Here is a 5,438-nt window from a genome sequence, read left to right on the forward strand (position 1 = left end):
TCTCTCTCTCTCTCTCTCTCTCTCTCTCTCTCTCTCTCTCTCTCTCTCTCTCTCTCCAGGAACCTAACACACGTAGGCAATATGTACATACTCCACCACTGAGCCATGCTCTAATACATTTCTTACAACGATAGCCAGTAAGAGAACAATGGCAAGCAGCATCTGGCGGCTGGTATGTGTCATCTTGTGGTCTGTCCTCATCCCCTAGAATATTTTTAATCTTTGACATCAACTCTCCTTGTGTCCTACCTCCTTCTGGGTACTGGCCAAGCTCAGTTCATTCTAGAACCCTCCCCCTCCCCCAAGAAAACAAAGCACAGCCACAGAAAATCTTGTCTGTCAGAGCAGAGGAACTTGGTGGTGTGAAGGCAGCAGGCAGGATCCCCTCATCTGGGAAAGAAACGGAAGAATCAGCAGAGGCCCCCAGAGCATGGGTTCTTGAAGGCCTGGGTCCTCAACCTGTTTCCATGAGCTCTGAAAAGTTTATTTACTCTGGTTCTTGGGGAGATTCCATCAGAATGGATGATGCTCAGGCTAGGATTTGGGCACCCAGCTGAGCTGTATGGGTTTCCACACCCCGTGGTGCTGGGGACATTGGTTTGACTCCTCTCCTCAAAGATGGAATGCCAGACATAACCAGGCCTCTATCACCATGCATGGCTTTTGCTGTAGATGCCCCACTGCCCCTGGCATGCCTCTTCTACCCAGAGCCTTCTCTGCCAGCCTGCCCTCTGCCTTGCTGCAGATTCTCCTTGACCCTTTTACTGGGCGATGGTTTTAGGTCTGGCCTCATTTCCCACATCACCTCCCTGAAGAGCCATTCTCCCAGGTAGCACTGAGGCTTCGGTTCTCACTGTCACTGCTTTTGACAAATGGTGTCCATTACCGTTCCAGCCACAGCTTTATTTTTTATGGTTGGTTAGCATTTGACTTTCCCCCGCTAGACTGTGAGCTTCATGGGTGTGAAGATCTCAGCCCTTGTTCTGGCCTGTATCCTCAGTGCCAAGAATGTTTTGGATACTCACTGTGTGTATGTTGATAGGCAAGTATGAGCAGCAACTAATAACTATTGCATTGGAGAGCTGGGCATAAATACCCTCTACTGCAAAGAGCGGTCATAAGTTGTGGGAGGCCATTATGCCCATCAGGGAACGGCCATCTCCCACACACACGATCACTGAAAGACAGCTCATGAACTGAGCTGTTCCCTATATTCTACCTAAGGACAATCTCCTGTCTGTGGTGCAGAAGACAGAAACCCAGAGAGAGTGTCTTAGTTAGGGTTTCTGTTGCTCAGAAGAGACACCATGACCGTGGAAACTCTTATAAAGGATAACATTTAATTGGGGCTGGCTTGCAGTTTCAGAGGTTTTGTGCATTATTATTATTATTATTATTTTGGTTTTTTCGAGACAGGCTGAACGGGGTCAGGGTACAAGACCTGCAAAGTTGGATATTAAGGCTGATGGAGTTGATTAGAAATCCTGGAAGCCCTTGGAGCGGCTAGCATGTGTGGCTGCTGCTAGCCTACAAAGACACCTGGGACATAGGATGGACAGTCAAGTATGGCCAAGTGAAAGAGTCTGACACACTGGACTTCTAAAGAGAGAATCCTGGCTAACTGAAGCCAAGTTCATGGCGATTACTCTATGACCAACTGCCTGTTGTCATGGCAACTGGCACTGTGACGGGGATCATCACAGAGCCCAAGGCCTCTAGACCACATCCACAGAGTTCAGTATTGAGATCTGATCACCAGACAGACAGACATCCACAGACAAAAGGAAAAAGGAAGAGACAGGAGCCAGTTAATGGACAACCGGCTCTTCCGCTTGGCAAAGACTGTCATGGATCTTCTAACATCCTCAAATATAGAAGGAAATGGAGAACTCACAAGTGGGAGAGAGTGGGGATCTCAGTGAGATGGAAGTGACTGAAGAACCAAGTGGAATGTGTACAGCTTTAAGAAGTACAGTTTCTTAGTTCAAAAGGTACCAGGTGGGCTTGACAGGCAGCAGGTAGGAAATGTAAGTGCAGTTAATTTGAAGGCCCCAATAGAAACCACATGCTCTGAAGAGAGAAAACAAATAAAGAAAGCTGCATAGATCCTTGGGGACCTACAGATGGCATCAAACGGCTCAACATGCACACACATACAACTTCGTAGAGAAGCAGGTGATAGTGAGACAGGCTTGGTTCTCTTTCTTAGCAAAATGATGGTCAGAGAGTCACCTTGTCTGATGAAGAAGGCAATTCTCAGATCCCAGGACCAGTCAGACTCAAAGCAAGAGCATGTGAAATATATAAACAGTAATATTAATGCCAGAAATGTTGCAGATTAAATGGCCACATGGAGGGTCAAGGGGAAAATGTTGAAACCAGCCAGAAGACAGGCCATGTCGGGAGTGATGAGCTGCTTCACCTGGGAACCCAGGGGGCGTGGGGAGAGGAGGCAGGAAGTAGTAAAGGCATCAACACACTGACTAGTTGGCCAACACCAAAGAGGAAAGAGGGTTTAAGACATGTGACATCAGGCCGGCTGGCAGTACTCAGCGGCAGCAGACCGCACCATCGAATGCCGAAGTGCCCCTTTCCCCACAGGAGGAAATGGCACTGGCTAGGAATGAAGGACTTTCTCTACATTGTACTTAGGAGATCATTAGAGAGTTCATAGGTCCTGTGTGGGGTCACACCCTCGGCCTCACGAATTTCTTTCTTCTTCTGTTCATTTGTTTTAAGTGAGTCTGCATCTGTAGTTCTGGCTGGCCTTAAGTCTCAGCAATCACCCTAAACCAGCCTGCTGGTATTCTAGTGTGAGCCAATATCTGGCTCATTGACCTACAGAATGTTTGTTATACACAAAACAAGAGTCAAGCCTGGAGCAAAACCACACCATACTCTGAATGAAACATTCCAGCATAAAGCTATATGAATAGATATTTATATCTTTATTCACTATATATCACTGTATATACATACAAACACACACATACATCTATACCTATACACTTACATATATATGTATGTGTATACACAGTGGTATATATGCATACATATGTATATATGGTGATATATGGTGACATATATATACACACAGGTGTATATAAGCATATGTACATCTCTATATATGCATGTATATAGTGTTAACAACCCGTAACCACTGAAGACTTTTTCAGTTCTTCCTTTTCCCTGTTCCCTTTTCCTTTATCCCCTCTTTTCCATTATTGGTCATAAGGCTTTCCCATAATAACAGAAGGTAACTCACTAGTTTTGGTTCTGAGTCTTCTACTTTAAATGAATTGCAACCTGGAATGAAATGAATTCAGCATGAATGATTTCAGCACCTAGAGAAAGGATATGTAGTCACTGGAATATGTACAGTGTGGTCTTGGAGAAATTTTCCATTCAAAATTATTTATTTTCAAAGATGGTTTGTCCCGTGACTTTTGACGTGATAGTTGATCCACTCAAGTCAGGACGACTAGCATTTTGACTCTTTAAAGATGATTTTTTTTCTTTGTTTCGGGACCCTTGAACTCTTCCATCTTGTTCACCCAGTATATAACCTGCATTGGAAACAACACAACCTACTGCGCTGTGACCCGCTCTCCAGCCTCCTTCTATCCATCATCCCGGTCTCTAAGGACCAATACTTTCCTCCTGACTTACGTGACATCAGCCTTTTAGCTTCCACATATGAATGAGAGCACGCACAATTAACCTTTCTGGGCCTGGGTTACTTCATGTAACTCCATCCATGTTGCCACAAGTGGCAAGGTTGTGTTTCCCCTGGCAGAATAGTATCCCATTGCACATACACATCATATTTCCTGGACCCGTGTTTCTGTCTCTTTGGCTAACTTGTTGTATTGCAGTCTGTCTTTTCCTTCTGATCCAGTGATGCTTGTTTTCTTTAGTTGAGCGCTCCACCTTAGAAGCATGAATGTTTATGACTTTGAGTTTCTATTATTGGACTGATGTCTATATATGGTGACCCTGTTTCTTCCTATAGTTTATTTTAAAACTTCGTCTATTTTTATCTAACATAAGCAACGTGGCTCCGGCTTGCTGTTGACTTTCTTTTGTAAAGAATTACCTTTCACTTTCTATTTGTGTGTCTTTGCCAGGGGAAGTGAGTTTCTTGCTGGCAACACATCATTAAGCCCCTCCCTCTCAGTACATTCAGCTGGTCTAATTCTTTTAGTTGGGGACTTCAGCTGTTTGCATTTAAGGTTATTTTTGATAGTTAAGGAATCATTTTGTTTTCTTTTTCTGCTTTCTGCACACCTTCATTCTTCCCTTGTTCATGTGTTTGGTTTAGAGGGTCTCAGAACTGGTAAGGTTTCACTTTCTTTTGTGTATCTGATCTGTTGATAAATTTTATATTTTTATGTTTTTTATGATAACAATTTTTGTCTATTTTGCCTTGAGGTGTCTACATTCCATAAGTATTTATTGCAAGAACATCTGGTGGTGCTGAATTCCTGCCACTTTTGCTTATCATTTAAACTATTTTTTCTTATTTAATTTTTGAAAGACAACTTTATTGAATGTAGTATTCTGATGTTCAGTTTTGTTTCTTTCAGGAGTTTGAATCTGTCTCTTCATTCCCTCTTGGTGTGTGAGACTTCTCTGCTGGTTACTCTGATGGGGATTCCCTTATAGCTCTTATATAAGACTCAATATTTTCTTCTTGTTTCAAGAATTTTCTCTTTGTTTTGGACTTCTGACTGTTGGTTATTATATACCTCAAAGTTGACACCATTTGGCTTGAATCAGACTTTGGACCTTCCTCAATTAAAAATATATCTTTTATGTGTTTTGAAAAGTTCTACTTACTATTTAATAAAGTGAATTACTATAGATTTATATAGCCATTCCCTCCTTTAGTATCAAAGCTTGCTCATGAAACAATGTACCATAAATTTTACAAGCTTCCTTTATCCAGTTAAATTTATTTTTCTTTTATTTAAAATTTTTTGTTCTGTTTGGTCTGATTCATTTAAGAAGACCAGCAGTGAAGTTCATAAATTATTCCTCCTTGCCTGATAGATATTATCTGCTGTTGAGGCCACCCATTGTGCTTTTAAAACATCAAGTTCTTTAGTTTTGAGACTGTGCATGTTTATCTGCATGCGTGTGTGCATATGACAGTCTTGCATATGTATTATTGCTCGGGCTGCTCCCTACTTTGTTGGGTTTTGTTTGTTTGTTTGTTTGTTTTTGAGACAGACTTTCTCTGTGTATCCCTGGGTGTCCTGGAACTTACTCTGTAGACCAAGCTGGCCTCAAAGTCAATGATACCCATCTGCCTCTGCCTTCTGAGTGCTGTAATAAAAAGCACGGGTCACCACTGCCTGGTTTTGTTTTGAGACAGGGTCTCTCACTGTCTTAGGAATCTGATATCCTGAGACCACAGGCTCTACCTCTCTCTCCTA

Source organism: Microtus ochrogaster, unplaced genomic scaffold, assembly GCF_000317375.1.
Source record: "Microtus ochrogaster isolate Prairie Vole_2 unplaced genomic scaffold, MicOch1.0 UNK7, whole genome shotgun sequence".
NCBI lineage: Eukaryota > Metazoa > Chordata > Mammalia > Rodentia > Cricetidae > Microtus > Microtus ochrogaster.